This window comes from Ranitomeya imitator, chromosome 3 (genome assembly GCF_032444005.1).
Source record: "Ranitomeya imitator isolate aRanImi1 chromosome 3, aRanImi1.pri, whole genome shotgun sequence".
Classification (NCBI taxonomy): Eukaryota; Metazoa; Chordata; class Amphibia; order Anura; family Dendrobatidae; genus Ranitomeya; species Ranitomeya imitator.
In genome coordinates, this window is record NC_091284.1 from 205,781,661 (window position 1) to 205,807,394 (window position 25,734).

Consider the following 25,734-nt stretch of genomic DNA (forward strand, 5'->3'; position numbering starts at 1 on the left):
CAAATAAAGCTTCATCATACAGCCAGTTGGCAAAAAAGTAATGCTGTTAAGGAATAGAGAGGCAATGGTAGTGAATTTTTAATTAAAGGATGTTAGGACATAAATAAGAATATTACATTAAATAGAGATTTATAATTAAATCAGTTTTAGTTTCAGATACTATGATTTCCTGCCCTTGATTTCCTGAAATAAAAAAAAAATTCTATTGCAGCACCTGCCTTGTGCACATTCCTATATGATACTAAGGTTTGTTGATGCGTAGAGGTGAAAAACATTGAACTTCATTCAGTGAATTGGAAAAATTCATGCTCAGGCCTGCTAGTCATAAAGTTAGCATGCTTACTACATAAAAGTTTATTGAGCAGACACAAAAACAGATCTCTATAGAGTACATTTTCACTGTTACCTTGGATACTATTCCACTATTTTCCTCTAGGGGCTATGTTTCTAATGCCATAGCCATAATAACAAGAATGACAAAATGTAACTAGCCTGAACATAAAAAATATGAATGTAGGCTGTGTATATATGTATCTTATATATGCACTATCGTGCTCATCACTACTCATTACTAGCTAGAGCATCAGTGTTCTCGAGATGCTCGTTACTCGGCGACTATATTTTCAACGCTTGAGCAGTGACCTTCAGAAAGACAATTTAATGTGTCTTAGTACCTACTTAGCCGGACTGTCTGCCTTAGGGGGTTAACTGCCATACCGGGTTAGGGATAAGTATTTGTCTTACCACTACCTTTGCCACCCTAGGCTATACCTTATTGTCCACCATGTGTCTCGCCTCTTTTTTGGTCTGTTAAGAATTTTTTGCTGCATTTACTCATTTCTTGTATGGTATTGTGGTGTCATTGTGATAACAGCAAGCATACATTACACAACGTGTTTGTAGCCTGATTATGATGGGCATTTATTTTTTGCCCTAAGAGATTATCTAAGATATTGAAGTGACTATATGTATGTAACATTACGGCTTGTAGGTCTTTGAGTATTATACTCTTCATTGTGTGATCCCTTCTTGATTATTGTCCATAATGGGATTTTTTAAATGGTTTTTAATTAATTATTTGTGTGTGGTTTTTCAATATTTTTTTTTGCATTTTATTTGGTTATCCCTTTTTGTGCATGTGCTTTCTCTTTTTTTGTGGTTAAGTTTGAGAGGTGCCTTCTTCAGACTAATGTTTCAGTTCCTTTCACAGAAGTTCAATAATATTTTGATCAGGGCTCATAAAAGGCCATTTCAGAATATTCCAATGCTTTGCACTTAACCATTCTTGGATGTTTTCAGTTGTGTGTTTTGGGTCATTATCCTGTCAGAGAATCCATAACCTGAAGCTAAGACCAAGCTTTCTGACACTGGGCAGCATAGTTCACTCCAGAAAGCCTTTATAGTTATGAGATTACATTATACCCTGCACAGATTCAAGGCACCCTGTGCCATATGCAGCAAAGAAGGCTTAAAACATAACTGAGACTCTTCCATATTTTACAGTAGGTGTAATGTTTTTTTCTTTGTATGATTCATTTTTCCTCTATAAACATAAAGCTGATATGACTTGCCAAAAAGTGTCAATTTTGTCTCGTTGGTCCAAAGGACATTCTCCTGGAAGCATTGTAGTTTATTAATATGCAGGAGTGGTTTCCTCCTTGGTCGTCTTCCATGAAGTCCACTATGGCCAAGATAGTGACTAATGTTGCAATCTGCCAGTGATGTACCTAGACCTTGGATTTCACTTCTAGTCTTTTTGGAAGTTGTATTAGGCTCTTTGGATAGAATTCATAATATCCATTTTTCTTTCCTCTTGCAGCCATGTCCAGGGAGGTTAATTACAGCCCCATAAACCTTAAAGGTCTGAATATTATGTGCAATTGTAGTAACAGGAACATCAAGCTATTTGGAAATGGTCTTGTATTCTTTACTTGTTCAGCAATATTTTTCTTTCTACTTTCCTGACACAACACTCTCCTTAGCTTTCTTTGGTCCATATTCAGTATGGTACACATCATGATACTATACAGCACAATGAGTACTTTTCTCCTTTTAAATAAGCAGACTGATTAATTACAGTGGGTACGGAAAGTATTCATACCCCTTTAAAATTTTCACTCTTTGTTTCATTGATTCCCATAGTCCCAAATAAAGTAAGCCAAAAAGCTCTTCAATACACTACTTATATACCACACTGATATGTAATGAACTTTCGGCAAAGTCGGGTTTCATGAAACCCGACCCGATCCTAGTGTGGGATTGGCCACGAGGTCGGCGATCTTCGCGCCAAAGTAGCATTTTGTATGACACTTTCAGCACCATTTTTCAGCCAATGAAGGAGGATGCAGAGTGTGGGCAGCGTGATGACATAGGTCTCGGTCCCCACCATCTTAGAGAAGGGCATGACTGTGATTGGCTTGCATTCTGCGGCGTCACAGGGGCTATAAAAGGGCTTGCACGCCGACCGCCATCTTACTTCTGCCGATCGTAGCATAGGGAGAGGTTGCTGCAGCTGCATCAGAAGAAGGGATATAGTTAGGGAGGGAAGATTAACCCCCAAACTGCTTGTGCTGTAGTGATTTCCACTGTCCAAAACCACCTTTTCTTTGCAGGGACAGTGGAGGCTATATTTTTGTGCATCAGCTCTGTAGCTTATTAGGCTGCTCTATAAGGCTCCCTGATAGCTGCATTGCTGTTTGTATGTTGCTGTGCAAAGCAACTGCTTTTTTTAAGAGCAAAAATCCTATTGCTCCTTTCTGCACAGTTATCTTGTTTATTTGTCCACAGTTTTGTGTGCAGCAGTCCTTTTTATTGCTGCCATACTAGTCCTGAAATCATTGTAAGGAGATTGAAATTGTAATACAGTCCTTGTATTTTTCCATATATCTTCCAGCCACATTCTGCCACTTACATTGTGTAGTGTTATACACTGGGCCTGAGTTTTGGTGCAGTCTCCTCCCCCCCCCCAAAAAAAAAGGGAGATTTAAATTGTCACAAAGTGGATCTACGTCAGTTCTGTTAGTTTGTCGTATATCAGCCAGCCACGTTCTGCCACTTACATTGTGTAGTGTTATGCACTGGGCCTGAGTTTCGGTGCAGTCTCCTCCCCCCCCCAAAAAAAAAGGGAGATTTAAATTGTCACAAAGTGGATCTACGTCAGTTCTGTTAGTTTGTCGTACATCAGCCAGCCACGTTCTGCCACTTACATTGTGTAGTGTTATGCACTGGGCCTGAGTTTTGGTGCAGTCTCCCCCCCCAAAAAAAAGGGAGATTTAAATTGTCACAAAGTGGATCTATGTCAGTTCAGTTAGTTTGTCGTATATCAGCCAGCCACGTTCTGCCACTTACATTGTGTAGTTTTACACACTGGGCCTGAGTTTTGGTGCAGTCTCCCCCCAAAAAAAGGAAGATTTAAACTGTTACAAAGTGGATCTACGTCAGTTCTGTTAGTTTGTCGTACATCAGCCAGCCACGTTCTGCCACTTACATTGTGTAGTGTTATAAACTGGGCCTGAGTTTTGGTGCATTCTCCCCCTAAAAAAATGGAGATTCAAATTGTCACAGAGTCGATCTACGTCAGTTCTGTTAGTTTGTCGTATATCTTCCAGCCACGTTCTGCCACTTACATTGTGTAGTGTTATACACTGGGCTAGAGTTTTGGTGCAGTCTCCCCCCCAAAAAAGGGAGATTTAAATTCTCAAAAAGTTTATGTACACCTTCTACCTTGTTTTACTGTACCATATAATGGTTGTTATTTTGGTTAGATTTTCCCAAAAATGATGAAGTTTGGTGGAAGAGGCCGTGGACGGTCGTTGCCAGCTGGTACTGATGATGGTTGTGGTGGTGGTGGTGGAGCATCTGGTGGTAGTGGGAAAAGCAAAATAGCACCTAAGGCTTGAGGTGTTGAGCCAGCGTCATCGTCTGGCTACACAAGGCCTCGAAGGCTCCCTTATCTGGGGGTAGGAAAACCGCTTTTAAAGCCAGAGCAGCAGGAAAAAGTTTTGACTTTCCTTTCTGACTCAGCCTCTAGCTCTTTCGCCTCCTCTTCAGAAAGTTCCAAATATAAAATCAGCGAGTCGTCAGTGGATGCTCCCCGTCAGGAACAAGTCGCTTCCTTGTGTCCTTCACCCAAACCAAAAGTGAAGGATGCGGCAGGCGACACTACAGTTTACTCCATGGAGCTCTGTACACATACCGTGCCTGGGTTAGAAAGGGAAATAGGTAACAGCCCATTACAAGATGAATCGGAAATGGAGTGCACTGATGCATAGCCACAGATAGATTATTATGCTGTTCCATTGACTCAGATCACTACATTGCCCTCGCAGGGTACTGAGCCAGGATCTGACCCTGATGAGACTATCGTGCCCCGTTCCGAACACTATAGCACCTTACACGGTGACACAGAGGAAGGTGCACATGACATTGAAGAGGAGGTGATAGATGACCCAGTTGTTGACCCAGATTGGCAGCCATTGGGGGAAGAGGGTGCCGCTGCTAGTAGCTCAGAAGCGGAGGAGGATGATCTGCAGCAGCGATCTACATCGCAACAGCTTTCATCTGGCAGGCCCGTATCTGGCCAAAAACGTTTGTTAAAAACAGTTTTAGGACAGCATGGCCATCCGGTGAAAGTAGCACAGCGTGCAATGCCTGAAAAGGTGTTCAATAGTAGGAAGAGTGTAGTGTGGCAATTTTTTTACCAAGATCCGAATGATCAGTGCAAAGTTATCTGTAAGAAATGCTCAAAGACCTTTAGCAGAGGGAAGAATCTCCAAAATCTAAATACAATGTGCATGCTTAGACATTTAACCAGCATGCACTTGCAAGCCTGGACTAACTACCAAATGTCCCGTACTGTTGGTGCACCTGCTCAGAATGAAGATAGTCAGCAATGCTACATTGCTCCCCTCACTGTAAGCCCACCGGTTAGGACACCACCAGCAGCAAATGTGGAGGTATCGTTGCAAGTCCAAAGCTGTCAGGGAATCACAAGGTTCTTGGGAGGAAACACTGTATGTAGGCCAATATCAAGAATACCATCACCAACTCTCTCTCAATCTGCCTTCTCCACCACCACCCCCGCTAGTTCCACCATATGCAGCCCTCCAGTCCAGCTCACCCTACAAGAGACTCTCGTTAGGAAAAGAAAGTACTCATCCTCTCATCCGCGTACACAGGGTTTGAACGCCCATATTGCTAGACTAATCTCGTTAGAGATGATGACCTACCGGTTGCTTGAAAGTGAAGCTTTCAAAGACCTGATGACCTATGCAGTACCACGCTATGACCTACCCAGTTGGCCCTTCTTTGCGAGAAAAGCCATCCCAGCCCTCCACCAGCATGTCAAAGACCACATTGTCCATGCACTGAGGCAATCAGTCAGTGGAAAGGTGCACCTCACAACAGATGCATGGACCAATAGGCATGGCCATGGACGTTACGTGTCCATCATGGCACACTGGGTTAATGTGGTGGATGCAGGGTCCACAGGGGACAGCCATAGTGGGACAGTTCTGCCCAGCCCACTGTTTACAAAACAGTTGGCTGTAGGCATTCGCCACCCCTCTTCCTCCTGCTCCTCCTTCTCCATAAGTGAATGCTCGTCTACAGAGCGCAGTCGCACGACCACTCCATCCACAGCTGCCACTGTTGCACACGAGGTGTCCCATTATGGAACAGCTAGTGGTAAGCGTCAGCAGGCTGTGTTAGAAATGAAGTGTTTGGGCGACAACAAACACACCGCGGAAGTACTGGCCGAGTACTTTCAGCAGGAAACTCAGTCCTGGCTGGGCAGTGTACATCTTGAGGCAGGCAAGGTAGTCAGTGATAATGGAAGGAATTTTATGGCTGCCATAGCCCTTTCAGAACTGAAACACATACTTTGCCTGGCTCACACCTTGAACCTGGTGGTGCAGTGCTTCCTGAAAAATTATCCGGAGTTACCAGCCCTGCTCCTGAAGGTGCGAAGACTTTGCTCGCACATCCGCCGGTTGCCCGTACACTCCAGCCATATACTGAACCATCAGCGATCGCTGAATCTTCCCCAGCACCTCCTAATAATTGATGTTGCAAAAAGGAGGAACTCTACACTGCACAAGCTTCAGAGGCTGTGCGAACAGAGGCGTGCTGTAATTTATTTGTGGGAGGATACACATACACGGGCAGGCAGTTGGATGGCAAACATGGAGTTGTCTGGTGTGCAGTGGTCGAAACTACAAGACCTCTGTCAAGTCCTTCAGTGTTTTGAGGAATGCACATGGCTGGTAAGTGCAGACGACACCATCATAAGCATGAGCATCCCACTAATACGTCTGCTAATGCAAAGTTTGACGCACATTAAGGAGCAGGCGTCTGCAGCTGAGGAGGAGGGAAGTCTTGATGACAGTCAGCCATTATCTGCTCAGGGAACTCTCCTGGATGAGGTGGCGGACGAAGAGGAGGAGGAGGAGGATGATGGGGATGACTATTTATGGGAGGAGGATGCTTCTCAGGGGGCAATAGAAACTGGTGGCGTTGCAAGGTCAGGGACAGGTGTTGTGTTATGATAATTCAGTATCACAATGGACATAGAGGTCAGAGCACATACAGTGACCTGACAATAACCCACAAACATAGAACGAGCTCTGAGACGTGGGAACTCTGCTGACCGCAGTCCCTAATCCTCTCCAACAACACTAGAGGCAGCCGTGGATTGCGCCTAACGCTCCCTATGCAACTCGGCACAGCCTGAGAAACTAGCTAGCCTGAAGATAGAAAATAAGCCTACCTTGCCTCAGAGAAATACCCCAAAGGAAAAGGCAGCCCCCCACATATAATGACTGTGAGTTAAGATGAAAAGACAAACGTAGAGATGAAATAAATTTAGCAAAGTGAGGCCCGACTTTCTGAACAGAGCGAGGATAGGAAAGGTAACTTTGCGGTCAACACAAAACCCTACAAAAACCACGCAAAGGGGGCAAAAAGACCCTCCGTACCGAACTAACGGCACGGAGGTACACCCTCTGCATCCCAGAGCTTCCAGCAAGCTGGAAAAAACAAATTGACAAGCTGGACAGAAAAAAACAGAAATCTTTTGCCCTTGCCGGTCCCGAAGAGGCCTTGGACACATATCTCTATGGATTTTATTTCAGATCTTCCCGTCTCTCAAAGATGTCAGTCATTTGGGTGGTCTGTGATCGCTTCTCTAAGATGGTCCATTTGGTACCCTTGTCTAAATTACCTTCCTCCTCTGATTTGGTGCCATTGTTCTTCCAGCATGTGGTTCGTTTACATGGCATTCCAGAGAATATCGTTTCTGACAGAGGTTCCCAGTTTGTTTCGAGGTTTTGGCGAGCCTTTTGTGGTAGGATGGGCATTGACTTGTCTTTTTCCTCGGCTTTCCATCCTCAGACTAATGGCCAGACCGAGCGAACCAATCAGACCTTGGAAACATATCTGAGATGCTTTGTTTCTGCTGATCAGGATGACTGGGTGTCCTTTTTGCCTTTGGCTGAGTTCGCCCTTAATAATCGGGCCAGCTCGGCTACCTTGGTTTCGCCGTTTTTCTGCAACTCTGGGTTCCATCCTCGTTTCTCTTCAGGACAGGTTGAGTCTTCGGACTGTCCTGGTGTGGATACTGTGGTGGACAGGTTGCAGCAGATTTGGACTCATGTAGTGGACAATTTGACCTTGTCCCAGCAGAAGGCTCAACGTTTCGCTAATCGCAGACGCTGTGTGGGTCCCCGACTTCGTGTTGGGGATTTGGTTTGGTTATCTTTTCGTCATATTCCTATGAAGGTTTCCTCTCCTAAGTTTAAACCTCGTTTCATTGGAGGAAACAGGTCCAATACTAGAACATTGACTGGAGGCCAGGATCAAAGCACTAGGTGGAGTTAAATAGAGCAGCACCTAACGACTTCACCACCTCACCTGAGGAAGGAAACTCAGAAGCCGCAGTACCACTTTCCTCCACCAACGGAAGCACACAGAGAGAATCAGCCGAAGTACCACTTGTGACCACAGGAGGGAGCTCTACCACAGAATTCACAACAGACAGGGTTTTTGCGGGACATAAGTGATGTTTATTTGCAAGAAAGTGCTCCTCAACCCAGCACAAGCAGTGAATTGGCACCTGGAACATTGGCCCACATGGCTAAGTATGCCTTGCGTATCCTAAAAAGGGACCCCCGCGTTATCAAAATGATGACCGATGACGATTACTGGTTGGCCTGCCTCCTGGATCCACGATATAAAGGAAAATTACAAAATATCATGCCACATGAGACCCTTGAGCAAATAATGGCTACCAAACAAGCAACTCTTGTAGACCGTTTGGTTCAGGCATTCCCAGCCCACAGCGGCGGTGATGGTTCTCACAAAAGCTGTAGGGGGCAACATGGCAGAGGTGATAGAGGTGCACAAATCCAAAGTGGCGTTGGACAGAGGGGTTTTATGACCAGGTTATGGAGTGATTTCGCAATGACCGCAGACACGACAGGTACTGCTGCATCGATTCAAAGTGACAGGAGACAGCATTTGTCCAGTATGGTTATGAACTATTTTTTCTCCCTTATCGATGTTCTCCCTCACAGGTCATTCCCCTTTGATTACTGGGCATCTAAAATAGACACCTGGCCTGAATTGGCAGAATATGCATTACAGGAGCTCGCTTTCCCTGCTGCTAGTGTGCTATCAGAAAGAGTCTTCAGTGCTGCTGGTTCAATACTGACCGAAAAAAGGACACGTCTGGCTACCCGAAATGTTGATGATCTAACCTTCATTAAAATGAACCAATCATGGAATTCAAATTATTTTGCCCCACCTTCCCTTGCTGACACGTAGCTTGCCTGAAAAATGTCTTGCTTTTGGCCTCCTCTCACTGACTGCTTCAGTTCCTCTATTTGCAGCTGCTGAATGTCCACCATAGGCCATTTTTATACCTCCCTAAAAGGGCTGACTCCCCCCACAGGGCCGTGGTCACCACTTGGCGCAATCACCCGTGCGAGTGCCGTTTGCCTGGACAGGTGGGTGTGCCCACTCTTGGGCGACGGCACTGGCACAAGGTCCCTCATAGTACAATGAAGTGTCTCTGATGGTGGTGGTGCACAACCAACATCAGACACACTGTCGTAATATGAGGGGTCCTGTGCCAGTACTGCCGCCCACGAGAGAGTTTTCCCCCCAGCACAAACAGTGCTCTAACACTTGCAATACTTACCTCTCCCTGCTCCACCACTGTGTAGTCTCTGCTGTTAAATCCTTCAGTGGCACTGCCAATACAAATTTGTTGAAATGATAGATGATAGTTAAAATATACAGGGGCCCTGGCCTCGATTTAGACCAGTTAATACTTTGCGCCAACTACCACTGTCTGCTACTTAGCAGAGGAGCCCACCCCTGTACCTAGCTATGCCACCTGTTTATTTATGAACAATTTTTTGGCAGACATTTAGCCCACTTTATTATTTGGGCCTAATAATTGTGTCAGCCACTCATTACCGTTGTCCTCCACTGAATAGAGCAATGCCGCCTGTTTAGTCCTGTTACCAATTTTGAACTGCATTTAGCCTACTTATTTATTTGGGCCTATATCTGTGTTTCCTCCTCATCCTGCCCATTGCCCAGCAACTGCTAGATGAGTCTGCTGGTACATTGACCCAGACCACTACATTCCCCTTGCACTCTACACAGCCAGAATCTGACCCTGCTGAAAGTCAGGTTCCCCTTCCCGCATACTATACCACGTTACTTATTTGGGCCTAGTAACTGTGTCAGCCATTCCTTACAGTTGTCCTCCGCTGAACAAAGCAATGCCGCCAGTTTAGTCCTGCTACCAATTTTGAACTGCATTTAGCCTACTTACCTATTTGGGCCTAGTAACTGTGTCAGCCACTCGTTACAGTTGTCCTCCGCTGAACAAAGCAATGCCGCCAGTTTAGTCCTGTTACCAATTTCTTATTTGGGCCTACTAACTGTGTCTGCCACTCATGACAGTTTTCCTCCACTGAACAAAGCAATGCCGCCTGTTTAGTCCTGTTAGCTATTTTGAACTGCACTCAGCCTACTTACTTTTTTGGGCCTACTAACTGTGTCTGTGCCACTCATTACAGTTGTCCTCCACTGAACAAAGCTATGCCGCCTGTTTAGTCCTGTTACCAATTTTGAACTGCATTTAGCTTACTTTATTATTTGGGCCTATATCTGTGTTTCCTCCTCATCCTGCCCATTGCCCAGCCACTGCTAGATGAGTCTGCTGGTATATTGACCCAGACCACTACATTCCCATTGCACTCTACACAGCCAGAATCTGACCCTGCTGAAAGTCAGGTTCCCCTTCCCGCATACTATACCACCTTTCACGGGGACAAAGAGGAAGGTGCAGATGAAAGTGCAGGTTCCTTCATCAGGTGGGGGGCATACTCGTTGGCACTGGCACAAAGCCCCTCATAGTACGCAAAAGTGTCTCTGGCAGTGGGAGGTGCCACCCGCCGTCAAACACACCGCCGTTCTATCAGGGGCCCTGTGCCAGTTCCAACTAGTGCTCCCTCCCCTGCTTGCTAAGGATCACAGCACTTGCAAAGTTGAAATACTTACCTCTCCCTGCTCCACCGCCTTGACGAAAATCTTGAGCCAGCCCTACCATTCCCCACTGACTTGCATTGGGTCTCGTGTTTCGGTCGGCCCGACTTTTCAAACTAATCGGCCGATTTCACCCGACCCGACTTTTGACAAAGTCGGGTTTCGCGAAACCCGACTCAATCCTAAAAAAGTAAAAGTCGCTCAACCCTAGCCACCACCATGTTTCACTGTTGGGATTGTATTGCAGATGATGAGCAGTGCCTGGTTTTCTCCACACATACCGCTTAGAATTATAACTAAAAAGGTTTATCTTCATCTCATCAGACCAGATAATCTTATTTTTAATAGTACGGGAGTCCTTCCTGTGTTTTTTAGCAAACTCTATGTGGGCTTTCATATGTCTTTTTACTGAGGTGAGGCTTCGGTCAGGCCACTCTGCCATAAAGGCCTGACTGGTGGAGGGCTGCAGTGATAGTTGACTTTGTGGATCTTTCTCCCATCTCCCTACTGCATCTCTGGAGCTCAGCAACAGTGATTTAGGGGTTTTTCTTTACCTCTCTCACCAAGGCTCTTCCCCCACGATTGCTCAGCTTGACTGGACGGCCAGGTCTAGGAACACTTCTGGTGGTCCCAAACTTCTTCCATTTAAGGATTATATAGGCAACTGTGCTCTTAGGAACCTTGAGTACTGCAGAAATTCTGTTGGCCTTGCCACAATTCTGTCTCTGAGCTCCTTGTCCAGTCCCTTTGACCTCATGATTCTCATTTAGTCTGACATGCACTGCGAGCTGTGAGTTCTTATATAGACAGGTGTGTGCCTTTCCAAATCAACTCCTGTCAGTTTAATTAAACACAGCTGGACTCCAATGAAGGAGTAGAGCCGTCTCAAGGAGGATCACAAGGAAATTGACAGCATGTGACTTAAATATGAGTGTCTGAGCAAAGGGTCTGAATAACAATGACTATGTGATATTTCAGTTTTTCTTTTTTATTAAATTCGCAAAAATTTCTACATTTCTGCTTTTTTCAGTCAAGATGGGGTACAGAGTGTAAATTCATGGGAAAAAATAAACTTTTTTGAATTTACCAAATGGCTGCAATGAAACAAAAAGTGAAAAATTTAAAGGGTCTGAATACTTTTTGTACCCACTGTATAAGCTTGTAGATACCTGTGATGATTATTGCAAAATACACCTTAGTTTCACATATCCCTATAGTAAAATTAGCTTTATTTTATTTCTAGGGGTACCATAACTTTTGTCCTGGTCATTTTCATTAATGTGGTTCTTTAATTTTTTTCTGTTTAACCACAATTCAAAACCAATGTCTGATTTTCATTATCGTATATACTCGAGTATAAGCCAAGATTTTCAGCCCCAAAAAATGGGCTGAAAGTGCCCCTCTCGGCTTATACTCGAGTCATGGAAGGCGGGGGGGTCAGCGGGTGAGGGGGAGTGATGCCTGTCAAATACTCACCTGCTCCCAGTGCTCCTCACGCGGTCCCCGCATGTCCCATGGTCTTCGGGCGCGGCAGCTCTTCCCATGTTCAGTGGTCACTGGTACCGCTCATTAAAGTTATGAATATGGACTCCACTCCCATAGGGGTGGAGCCGCATATTCATTACTGTAACGAGCGGTGCCACGTGACCACTCACTACAGGAAGAAGCTGCCGCTCCCAGAGACGTGGGACATGCAGGGACCGCGTCAGGAGCGCCTGGAGCAGGTGAGTATGTCATATTCACCTTTCCGCATTCCACCACTGCCTTGTCTTCCATGTCCTCTGCAGTGACTGTTCAGGTCAGAGGGCGCGATTAGTGTGCGTGCCGCCCTCTGCCTGAATAATCAGTGCGGAGAGACGGGACGCTGAGGAGCAGCCGGCAGCGACTAGAGATGAGTACGTAATTTTTTTTTTTAGTGCAGCAGCATTACATGTGGCACAATGCTATATGGAGCATCTATGGGGCCGTAAAGAACTGCATGGAGCATTATATGGGGCATCTATGGGGCCATAACTGCATGGAGCATTATATGGGGCATCTATGGGGCCATAACTGCATACAGCATTATATGGGGCATTATATGGGCATCTATGGGGCCATAAAGAACTGCATGGAGCATTATATGGAGCATCTATGGGGACATAACTGCATTTGAAAATTACTTTTGCCAGTTTCAACTTATTTTAGAGACTTTGTGGGTTTTTCTTTCTTTAACACAAGAGTACAAACAGTTTTGTCCTTGTGTATACATGATGGCAAATAGCAAATTCCACAGGTGAATAATAAATAAAGATACTCCCTGTATCTACTCTGCTTAGGAACACCCTTCAATAAGTCTTTGCTTCAATATGATCTTTTGAGAATTACCTTTATGCCTCCAAATCAAAGAGCACCATACAATGCTATACTATGTTACTACTGCTCAATAGTACTGTATCCAAAGAACTTGATGCCTTAGGCTGCCGTCACACTAGCAGTATTTGGTCAGTATTTTACCTCAGTATTTGTGAGCCAAAACCAGGAGTAGAACAATAGAGGAAAAGTATAATAGAAACACATGCACCACTTCTGTATTTATCACCCACTCCTGGTTTTGGCTTACAAATACTGATGTAAAATACTGACCAAATACTGCTAGTGTGACGGCAGCCTTACAGTGAGCATGAAGCGATATTTAACAATTAAATACCATTGTTAATTCTCACTATAGCACTGTTTCTAATCTGTGCCATAATGATATATTGTCAAGTGTTCAATTGTCAAGCTTTTTTTTTATATAATACATGAAAAGAAGTAAAATCAATAGCTTTTCCGAGAGCGTGTGTATGAACTCATCTAGGGACCACATGAAGATAACAGATGCTCACTGTGATTTACCAGGTTAGATGCCTTCATTGATCACAGGCTGGTCAGCAAGCAGCCAGCTCCACACACTTAAGACCTTGTTTTCTCTGATGTTTAAAACTTCTTCAACACTGGGAGGTTCTACACAAGGACATGTGCAATTGTATAAAATCTGCTTAACCAGGTGCATATAAACTATGTTGGCAGATAACAGACTTATGGCGGTTATGTAAGATTATCTGTGCCAAACTACACACTTTGACCCTTTATTAAATAGGTCTGCAGGCATGCATCAAAAGGTATTAGTCTGTATAAAATAGTGCTTTGAGTGCAAAAATATGATTTATTTCTGGAATTAGCAGTAGAGCTTAATTGCTTTGTTAAACTCACTTAGCTTAAGTAAACAAAAATATTAAAATAATGGTACCTTCACACTGAACAACTTTACAACGAGAACGACAGCGATCCGTGACGTTGCAGCGTTCTGGATAGCGATCTCATTGTGTTTGACACGCAGCAGTGATCAGGATCCCGCTGTGACATCGCTGGTCGGAGCTAGAAGTCCAGAACTTTATTTGGTCATCAGGTCGGCGTGATTCGTCATGTTTGACAGCAAAAGCAACGATGCCAGCAATGTTTTTTCATGGAGCGAACAACCAACGAGAACGATAAGTACGTCACTGGATCGCTCCTGCATCGTTCTGCTGTTGCCGGTGTTTGACGTCTCTTAGCGACCTAAACAGCAATGCTGCAGCGATCGGCTCGTTGTCTATATCGCTGCAGCGTCGCTTAATGTGACGGCACCTTAAGGAAAAAAATGAAGGAGAACACTAATAAAGAAAAGAATTACACATAAAAGTCAGAAATAGCTGTTGGATAATGTACCATATTTTTATAAAACACACTCTTTCCTCCCCAAATTTGGCAGGAAAATTTGGGTGCGTCTTATAGTCCAAATGTAGCTTTTTATTTCTAATACATGTTGTTGTTTGTTTTGCTTAACACATGTATATTCTATTTTATTTGATTATCCCAATTCTTTACAGCACACTTCTTTTAGCATAACAATTTGTTAGAAGTGGAGCGATGCTGAAGGCCCTGAGCTGGGAAGAGAGAGTGTCCCAGCGGTGCCAGGTAGGAGCCATTGGTCTCCCAGTGGTGGGCTTTAGGAAAATGTTGGCAATGCGAAGCAGGAGCCATTTATCTCCTAGTAGTAGGCTTCAGGAAAATGGCACTGGTATCGGCGCATATGCATATTGAAAATGATGTGCCACCTCCAGCGACCTTTTTCCTGAAGCCCATCACCAGAAGATTACTGTGTGCAGCGGGGACTCCATTCCTGCCTCGCACCACTGACATTTTCCTAAATCCTAAGTCTTAGGGTCAGGTGCATCTTGTAGTCTGTAAAATATGGTAAATCACTTTCTGTGTTCACGATAGCAGATTTTTCAGAGTCCTGTATTGGTCAATGTCCAACTTTAGAGCTCATCCTGGCACACGTAAAGAGCAGCACATATGTAGTACCATATTGTACTGTAAAGAAATACTTCTGGACAGTCAGTGCAATGCCATTATACAGGTGTTTTACTACTGAAATGCACATGCTAATTGGTTGGGTTATGTCAGTTGAGGACAGTTTGTGGCACTGTAAGTTAACTGTGGTATAATGCTTCCTGAAGAAGGAAGTAATAGCATGTCCTACTTCAGGTCTCCATGTATGGAGTTGTGTTCACAACAGACATCACAGAATACTGTATAGTCGATATCGGCATCTAACCACAGTTACTGGAGCTAGTTTCAATCACTAGTGTTTAACCATTTAAAAGCCACTTTCATTTCAATGGTTAAACAACAGCTATCAATTGCATTTAGGTGATGCAACTGTGGGGTGCTAATAGAATGTAAAGTAAGCCTGGGTCTTCTGATGGCCTCCACAACTGCTATATTAGTCCTCCTGCCTGTGACTGGGTTTCATATGAGAAAGTCATTTTCTCAATATGCTGCAGTACACTAGTTTTACCAAAGTGCACAAGAGTGAACATGTTTTTGACTGCTACTTGTGTGTGCTGACAATATTGTATCCTAAGGTCATAGAAACAGAAGAAAGGAAGTGTGAAAAGTCCTCAACCATCATAAACCATCTTCTGTTCAAAATAAGATTCCTATAAAGCTGGGATATCCCTTGTTAACCCCAGATTCAAAATTATTCCAGATTCCAAGTTACATATTCAGGATTATGTGTTCCCCGAGCCAAAAATGAGCCAATACTGCAGAAAGAGTTGGGAGCAAGGTGAATGATATTGAGGGTGTCAGAACCGTTAAAATAATTACATTTCTAGCTTTGTGGGACAGTGCTTGGCTTGCAATCGGTGTATCAAATCATTTCAAATGTGAGTTCCTTTACACCTAAGTCATTAAACTACTGTATGTATTTATGGATCTCGCTGTGAATATTAAATAGCCTTAGTCTATGTTCACAAGTTGCATTTTTGCAGTGTTTTTTTTTATTTTCAGCTTTTTTTATGCAAATAAAAAGCTGCATTTTATAGTACCTGCAAAAGCTATTAGATTTCATAAACCTCATACACAAGCCTGTTAATTTTTTTCTGAACGAATTGGAAGCTTGCAAATTTTTTTTTTAATTTGCAGCATGTCAATTCTTTCAGCATTTTTTCCACTCATGGAAAGCAATGCAATGAGTAAGTAAAGAAGCGCTGCAAATTCTTTTATGCAATAGTAATTTTCAGATTTATGGGTTGGTGTCTATGTTAAATTTGATGTTCAACATTTTTTGGTCTTTGGAGTTCCTTTCAAGGCACACGTTATACAAAAATGTATTTTATAATTGTAATAAAATAAAAACCTTACTAAAAAATAGTAAAACTGCTATGAATACTGCATGAAGTTCATAGTGTTTTAAAAGAAAATGTGTGTGAACTTGACAATGAACTTAAACTATATTTGACACTTAAATTAAAAGGCCCTCCTGGTGTTAAAATTTTGTTTTTAAAGGAGCTGGATACTTTACATGGCTCACAATATTGCCGCACCCAGCACTGCACCAGTGCTGAAAGAAGTTAGAGCATGTACTGTCAACCTAACGTCCTATATCTGCGTAGTCACATTGGCAGATCAAATACCATACTTTCCCTCATTGGCCCTGAAAGTATTTTTCATGTGAAAATATAGGCTGTATAAACTCTCCTGTACCTGTTGTAGGTGTTCAGCTTTCTGGTAGCCACCTAGATACTCTCCTGAGGGTGTCACATCCCCCTGGAAACATAAGGATTCATCAATAAATAGCCAGGTCTTTCACCGGGAAGAAACAACCATGGGAAGGGCAGCATCCAAAAGGAAAACCACCTATGCCAAAACATGGTATCAATCCTCAGACAGCTGTTTCGGGGTATTTGCCCCTCATCAGTGTGGAGTAGGAAACTGGCTATTAGGAGCAATGCCTAGTAAAAGGACTATAAATGTTAGGTCTCAAGTTCCCGCTTCTGCACAGGGGGAATCTCGAGCCATCTCCGCTGCGGTCTCCCATTCTTATCCAGCCGCAGTGGAGTCTGCTCAGCAAGGACGTCGGTCCCAGCGTCTTGCTCAGTCTCACTCTGTACAGAGAGTTACTGCTGCTTCTTCAGCTTCTGCCATTAAAGTCTGTGCTGGTCAGCAGCGAGCGGACTTCTCTGGGACTAAGTCCTTGTCTGCACACACTGAGCATGCCCAGGGCAAGATCTCCCGTTGGAGATCGAGGGTCATGTGCTCAGGCTCTGCAGCACATTCCATTGGTCCTCTTGGCAGGTCTTGGAAGGGCAAAGTTTCTGTGGCCACTTCCTGTGCTGCAACTATATAAACTGCGCATGACCGCACGGCCATGCGCTAGTGTACAATTGTTAATGTGTGTATGTTGTGAGTGCAAGTCGTCCTTGGATACCCCTACCCTATTGAATATCTGTTCGCGGAAGGTGTATGGTTGCTATCTAGCGCCCGACTTATCCTACAGCACGAATCACACATTACAGCGTCCAGTTGCTGTGACCGCCAGTACGGCGCCGTGCACTTCCTCTGTGCTTTCCTTACCCAAGCCTGGGTGGTTAGTGGCGTTCGTCAGTGCGGCACCGCATGCACTCTTGTGCCTTAATATTGTTATTGAGTTTCCTTACACACCCAGTTGCGGTGTTGTGCCAGCAAGGGTCTAATCGGACTTCAATCCTAGTTGGGGTTGAGTTCGCTGACTACTTGCTCGCGCTCTATGTGTGGTACCGTGGTCCTGTGACGCAACAGGATCGCTTCCTTCACGCTGGGTGAATTTTAACCCACGTGTGTATACTTATGAGTACCGCCATATAGTCCGTCATTACTTGGCAGCAGGTTCCATCTCTGCACGGTGGACCCCGGGCTGCGAACGCACCATACTCTATCTGTCTTATCATTTGGTGTGTTCCGCTAGCCCTAACAATAAACATAAGGATGAATGACCTCGGGGAGATCAAAACATCCAAACACCGCTGAGATACCATCACGTGTTTCTCAACGCAATGATCCAGAACACTGCCCCCATCCCTTATGGGAAATTTGCAAATGCATGTAGAAAAGCCGCGGAGACACCATAACGTGTTTCTCAACGCAAGCAATAAATAGCCAGGTCTTTCACCGGGAAGGAACAACCACGGGAAGGGCAGCATCCAAAAGGAAAACCACCTATGCCAAAACATGGTATCCATCCACAGACAGCTGGACCTGTGCACCGTCTACCCATAAATAGTATACCATTGACTAAGCATCCTCAATTTCATGTAGTATATGCTCCCAATGATCTACTGGGATCTGACAGCTCCAAGACCGTAATCCAATGTTTTTGTCTGGACTATGAACGTTTTGGAGAAATTGGACGTTACCAATACTGATCGTCTACAGAGGGCCAGTTTCAGCTCTTGAAATGCTTTCTCAGACTCTGTAGACCTCTTAACCATTACTGATTTTGTACCACTTAGGTGAATGGTTGAAGGTGCTGCTATTTTTATGGCAAAATTATGGACAATCCTCCTATAATGGCCTATGATTCTCTGGAATGATCTGACCTGTTTTTTCTTGAGGGGGTATATCCACCTTTGAAATGACTTAGTTTCAGGAATCCTATAGGGCTTTAAATTGACCCGAGGCTCAATGCGTGTCCCATGCCTGATGACACGAAAGAGACCTGGTAACTCCAAGAACATGTCCCTAATTTGATGAACCAGTTACCGCCCGTTCTGTTTTTGGAAGGTGATAAAGTTTCTTCCACTTTGATACCCACAATGTTGCTTCTGACTGGGCCAACAACTAAGGTGTTTCTGGATCGCCCCCAGAGTAGCAATGGGGTACTCGGATCCGGGCCCTTCTTCCGCACTCGGTGGGGATGTCACGGTGGCTTGATCCGGTCCGTGGCCCTGTGAGGGACATCCAATAAAAGGGGACGAAGTGTAAAGAACAATGTTCATGACGCCACCTGTGGTACTCGGTCAGGGTGACCGACGCTGCTTAGGGGTCCACTGGGGTGATGTTATGGCAGCTAGATGGTATACCTTCCCACAGGTGAAGTATGTCCCCAGGGCTTCCCAGAGTGTAGGTGGCGGATGGTGCAAGGCGCAGTTAATAACGAGGACACAGGGTTGCAGTCTCTTTACCTTTTACTGAAGGTTCAGCATCCACAGTCCAGGGTAGGGACCACAGGGTAGGCCGAGTCCGGCCGATCAAAAGGCAAATCCAGAGTCCCCTTGTCCAGGAGGAATTCAATAGCCTTCCCCTTGCGCACAGTAACGTAGTAGGTCCCTACTTGCGTAAGCTACCATAAGATCCTCACTGTTGTTACTCCTCTCTGTCCCCCAGGTGGTGCGGATAGGACAAAACCCGTATGACTGATGGCCTGTGGCTTGTTTACAGGGACCCTAGAGACGCCCCGACCCCCACAAGTTGCACTGTCTTCTTAGGTATAAAGGTCAGACAGCCAACTTGGAATCAACTGCCCTGCCAGTCTCTGAAGTAACGGCATAGAACTCTTTACTCCCTCGGTTCTGCGCTTCAGATGGAGGCAGCCTGCTTCTACCTGGTCTCCCCCTGATGTTTCACTCCTGTTGCTATGACTTCTTTTCTCACTCACTACAGCACAATTCCTTTCATGTCCTTTCTTAGGATGCTACCGCATGGGTTGCAGGCGCAGCTCCATGTCCTTCTTTCTCTCTTCCTCAGACTTCAGTCTGGATCTGACCAGGGATCACACCAGCCAGCTCGACCGGGAGACCTTTCCTCGTCGGTCCCCAGCCAGGAACTCTCCTCTCCTCCTTCTGACTCTGACTAACTTCCTAACCAACCCTCCAGTTTTACCCTATGTGAGGAGTGGCCTAAAAGATAGAACCCTTAGCTCCCCCTGGTGGACTGGCGTGTGAAGTGTGTGGGTGGCTGTGATACCTGAACAGGAGATCTCCTTCATTGCCTTCAGACGTAACATCACTCCCCCTGGTGGAAGAATAACATTACTGCAACGAACCAGGACTCTGGGGCGCTGCATTTCCAGTGGGTCACTATCCTTCCAGAGTTTCAACAGGTTGACATGATATCGGGAAGAGCTTCCTTTTCCCTGGTCAGTGTATGTTATAGTTAAACTTTCCCACTTTTTCCCCAACCTCATGTAATTTTCTCTTGACAGTGGGCATTAACATAATTACCCAATCCCCTGGCTTAAATTGCCTAATTCAAGATGGTCTATTATACCCCCTGAATTGTGCCTCTTGTGACAAGGTGCCCTTTTACCTGGCCCTTCACTGTGGTCCCTCAACAAAACTGATCATTATTCCTAGCCAAATAGGGGAAACAATTATCGCCGCCTGGCTTCTGAGTAGCACCATTTAACACATGTGCCTTTAATAGAGGACTTTTCACTATGAAGTCTCTCAGCTGGCCAATCCCAAACTTTCTAGGCTTACCATTTTAAACAATCCAAAGTGCAGCTTTGAATTTTATAAGAATTATTATATTAGGTGGCACCTATTCACACTAGTTGGGATGTGCACTTTGGATTGTTTAGAATGGTAAATCCCAAAAATTGGACCTGCATTACTGCCATAGAACATTGGTTAAGTGCTATACTATGTACATGTGGAATTTTTGAAAATTGGAAATGCAATATTGCTACATGAAACTTTACAGAGTTCAGATTTGTATCTTCTTAGAATTGTTATGTTAGCTGGCACCTATTCCTACTAGTTGGGATGTGCTGGTCAGTTTTTTCTGTTTGTAGCAAACATATGTGACATATGCACTCTCACGCCCAATCCCATCAGACTCAGGTGGTTGTTACTAGCTGGTAACTTTCTGCCCCATATAGTGTAGGCTTTATTGTCTTAGAGAGGAATCGCTTGAGGACAGGGACCCAACTATAAGGTACGCATTTACGTTTCAGTTGGGTTCATTAACATTGGCCAATTTATGTGCTAACAACCTTCTTTTTACTGTAAACTGTCCTATAGCAATATTCCATTTCCAATTTTCAAAAATTCTACATGTGCATAATATAGCACTTAACCAATGTTCTATAGCAGTATTGCAGTTCCAATTTTCTAGATTTACCATTCTAAACAATCCAGAGTTCAGCTTTGTATTTTCTTAGAATTATGATAGCTGGCACCTATTCACCCTCTTTGGGATGTGCTGGTCAATTTTTTCTGCTTGTATAAAACACTCTCTGTAACACATGTCTGCCATCCAGGATCTTACTTTCAGCTATCTTACATTGTGCATGTGCTAAAAACTTTCAACATTGGCTCAGAAGAGGGCATAGCTAAGTAAATTATGTGACTGCTTACATGGAAGTTTTGAATGTGGCAGATGGCAGCCTCCAATGTTTACCCACCAAGACCTTTGGCAGCAGGGCACCTGAAACAGGAATGATGCGGCAAGAAATAATGGGCAGTTTCATCTCCTATGCTAGAATACCCAAGTTTATAACAATTCATTCAAAAGTGGCCAAAGTTTTAGCTTAGTGTCTATACTATATACATGTATGTGTGTTACGTACGGGCTAATATTACATAGTGAAGGGATTTTTGAGGGGTAATTTTCTTTAGTGCACAGGCTTTCCCTGATCTAAAATTAAGAAAATCGGCATAAGTAAACCCTATCACTCCAGCATTACTTTACCTGTGCTGCTCTTTTTTCTTTGACATGGCACAAGTGGTGATGTTATGGCAAATATTGGAGACTGTGACAAAGAGGTAACACTGGAGCAGCAGCAGATATAATGTAAACCCAGAAAACCCCATTTATTTGGTGTCCAAAGGGGTTTTCCGCCCTTAGGCTACAATTTTGCAGTCACTTTATTTGGCGACAGAATTGTGGATCCTCATTTTGCATGAACTGCACACTGTGAGGTTTCTCCTTTGCCGGTGCCGGAAGCGGGCAGTCATGTGACCACAAGTATGTGATTTGCATACTTCTGGCCACATTCTGACTAGACTGTGCCCAGCCTTGCTCAATACACTTGCATTGAGCGAGACCTTGCCCATCTGGTCAGCAAGTGACCGTATGTATGCAAATCACATACTTGCGGTCATGCGCCAAACCGCTCCCAGGACCGGAGAATCCTCCCAGTGCACAACAAGCATCATGTGAGTATTCACAAGTCTGCATTTACATAGAGTGACTCCAGACTTGTAACCTAAAGTCGACAACCCTTCTAAGCTAGACTGCGATATAAATATTGTCCTTCTTCGAGGGTGTATGAATTCTTATGTCTCTATATTGCTGATTGAATAGGATGGCCGATCCTTTGCCCGCGATTGGTGTGCGGAAAAAGATACTGTGAATACAAGGACTAATTTAGCCCACAGTGTCAATTTTTTTCTTAATTGGATATAGCATAAAAATTGTATTTCACATACTGTAACTTCTAGACTATCCTTATATTCTGTAATTGATTCTATAGATTATATAATAGTTTTATCTCCACTCACAACTGTGAAGGTTAAAGGGTTGAACAAGCAAGTCAGAGCATATTTGTTTTGATTTTTTTCCTACCCAAGCAAAATCTCAACTTACCACGTAACCATCGCTATATAATTAGCCAGTGCTAAATGTCCCACATTTGATGAGTCAATTCAATGTGCCATGATTTACACTCCTGTGATTCAGTACGATTTGATATTAAAACAAAGGCTCTAAAAAATGCATTAAGACTAAATTAGCTGGAGCCAGGCAGTGGGTTGTGATACCTACCTCTCACTGCAGACAAGCCATCTGCTTCCCCGAGTGTCATTGCCTTTATCTTCTTACCATTCATTCCACATATAGCAATTTCAAACAGTAATGTCCCTCCTGCCACATTTGCCTGGGAATTAAATAAACAGAATAATGGGTCAATTGCCGCTTCTCCAATTTGAGAAGCAAGTTTAATAGCTTTGGAAAAAAGCACATGGACCATATGCGGCAGCAAAAATATAATGGCTTGGATGTGGAGAGCATGCACAAATGTCGAGGGGGAAAGAATACAAGGATGAGATTGTTTGCCTGGAAATATAGTCATAAGAACTAATGATAGAACACATAAAGGATATGCTTATGCTAATATCGGCTCCAAGCAGAATATTGCTTTTTCCTAAATAAGTAGTATCATATAGACATTAATTAGGCAATGTTTCCTTTTCCTGGAATGCAGCCGGTTTTATATCATCAGACCTTATGGCAACAGTGTCTAGTTTAGTTTCCCCTCATTTTAAAGCAACACAATATAAATCAGATATCCACTTTCAAAGCTGCATCCAGCGAAGCGTCTATGGTAAATATGTGAAAGTATTTTATGGTGAATTTCTAGACAAAGCATTTGTGTAGGGAAATTGGCATCAGTTCTCAATAAAGCAATCACAATTTGTAGCTGAAACAATTTCACTCTGTCAAATGCTCATAAAATGTGCAAACAGAGATATAAAGTGTTTGGGGCTCAATATTTCAGGAAAGGATTTTAACAAAATCAAAGAAAGTAATTTACAACATAGCAAATGGCGAAGGTGACATGCACAGTTATCTTTGATGATGTCATACAATCTGGTACATGTCTAATGCATTGGTTTTCATACAAGATGCCTCAGTGTGTGGCGAGAGAGATGTTTGCTCTTGAAAATTGAGATCAAGACATGAAAGAATATGTATGTGAGTGGTACTCTACCTCTTTTATTTTCAGGGAACACTTAGGCTGCGTACCCACGATCAGGAATTGTAGCGTTTTGGATGCAAACACAGTAAATGGGATTAGCAGAAATGTCCTTCCTTTATACGCTATATAAACTTACCTACAGTGTGGAGTTCTGAGCAGCAGCATGTCAATTTCTCTTGCGGGAATACCCTGTTAACGTCACAGGGAAATAGCACGTGTGATTGGGCTAGCTCTGCAGCTAAACGGTGCTAACCGCACACACGAATGAAGCAGATGCTGAGCCAAGAGAGAGAACTCTTTGACACTAGATATAATACCCTTTTGCTTTCACCAAGAAGTATAGAATAAGGGTTGAGCTTGCTCTGTAACTGAACTGTGCCCATTGCACACATGTGCGAAACAGATGCTAAGCCAGGCGGCTAGTTTCCCCAGGCCTGAGACTACTGAACCTGAGCCTGACCGGCACCCTAAGCTTGTAGCAGACTAGAGACTCAGGCATAGAGCCAAGGGTACGAAACCGCAAAAGTGTGCAACCTGCCTGCCAACGTGTACAGTCTCTGGGCAAAGACACACGTGCAGACAGAGTGGCAGAGTAGCCCACACACCAAACATAAATGACACTAGCGCGCCCGCGTGTGCCACAGAGAGCCTTTTATACTCTAAGCTTCACCCCAAACACTCATGCCTATTTGGACGAGACATTAACAGTGGGCCAGTCCGGGGCTGCCACATCATCAGAGCCACATCACGGACATGCTCAGTAAGGTGATCTCTGGACTTATACTCCAGTGTGCAAGGTTGCACCCGCATATCATTGGTTACCATAGAGTTGACTGGAGAGCCAGCAGTAACCAAACATATACCAAGAGCCTGAGCGAGATGCTGGGACCGATGTCTGTGCTTTGTAGCAATCGCAGCAGCTGGGCCAGAATGGGAGAACGCAGAAGCAGATAATGCTTGGGATCTATCCTGCAGAGTGGGAAAATCCCGATGCCTAACAAAGGGTCTCTCCTTGTCATTTCTCAAGCACGAGTTACTGACGTCATCAAGCATTAGACATGATATATAGTGACCTTTGATGCGTCATTCAGAATCACTTGACATCGTGAATCACAAGGGATTATGACAGAGTTGTGGAGATTTTAATAAACTTGTGAATAAGGGAGTGTTTCTTGTTTTTATTTATTTAACTTTCCTTTTATGTCTTTCAGGTTCCCATTTTTGGACTATTCTGATTCGATGGATTATGCTGAATCTTGTTGGTTTCTTTTTAAATAAATTGATGAATGAGGTATGGAGTGTTTTTCAAAATTAACTTTTTTTCCTGTGACCTCAACCCTATAAACTATTATTACAAAGGCCACCGCACCAGGGCAATCGAGAAGATCCAGGGAATGTTCCCGGATTGTCTGATCCAATTGATATGCCAATTCATAGGAAGCTGTGGGCTTGTATTTTTAGACTGGGAAGGGGCCAAATAACCATGGGCCTTCCCATCCTGATAATACAAGCCCACAACTCTCTACTTTACTGGTTATCAAAAATTAGTGGGCCCACGTCATTTTTTAAATTATATTTATTTATTAATACAAGTATGCGAGGCATTCAATAATCTAACAAATCTCTTTCCATCTTTCTATGGATCTATCTATCTCATACCTAGCTCATATATATCAATCTCATATCTATCTATCTATACTTTCCCAAAACACATGTGTTTTTGCTGCATAGAAAAACGTATCAAAAACTGAAAGCAGGTATGGAATTTATGCAGAAATTCACCTGTGTCAAAGCCTAAACAAGCACTGATTGTGTTCACATATGGAGCGCCTGCCAGGGCCTAGGGGTTACTTGGTACTGGGTCTGTTAGTCTTTAAAGGGGCGGTCATGGTGGCAGTGACCCAGTCCATGGCCCTGGGCATCCAAATTAAAGGAAATGTCTTTATAGGGGTTTTTAGGAATAAGAATGTTCATGACGTCAACTGTGGTAATTGGTCAGGGATGACCGACGCTGCTTAAAGGGTCCACTGCGGTGATGTTATGGCAGCAGGGATGGTATTGCTTCCCACAAGTGAAGCTGGATCCCCAGGGCTCCCGGTGTAAAAGATAAAGATGGTGTAGTAAGAAACAGAGGACACAATGTTGCAGTC

The 25,734-nt window shown here is 43.9% G+C and overlaps 1 long non-coding RNA gene across 1 annotated transcript in view; it reads left to right on the plus strand.

The window, feature by feature from the left end:
* Positions 1-24,875, plus strand: part of LOC138673131 (uncharacterized) — a 205,821-nt gene extending 180,946 nt beyond the window's left edge. The window contains exon 2 of the long non-coding RNA XR_011319811.1: positions 24,796-24,875. This is a non-coding gene — a long non-coding RNA (uncharacterized lncRNA). The remainder of the gene's footprint in view (positions 1-24,795) is intronic.
* Positions 24,876-25,734: the final 859 nt, after the last annotated feature.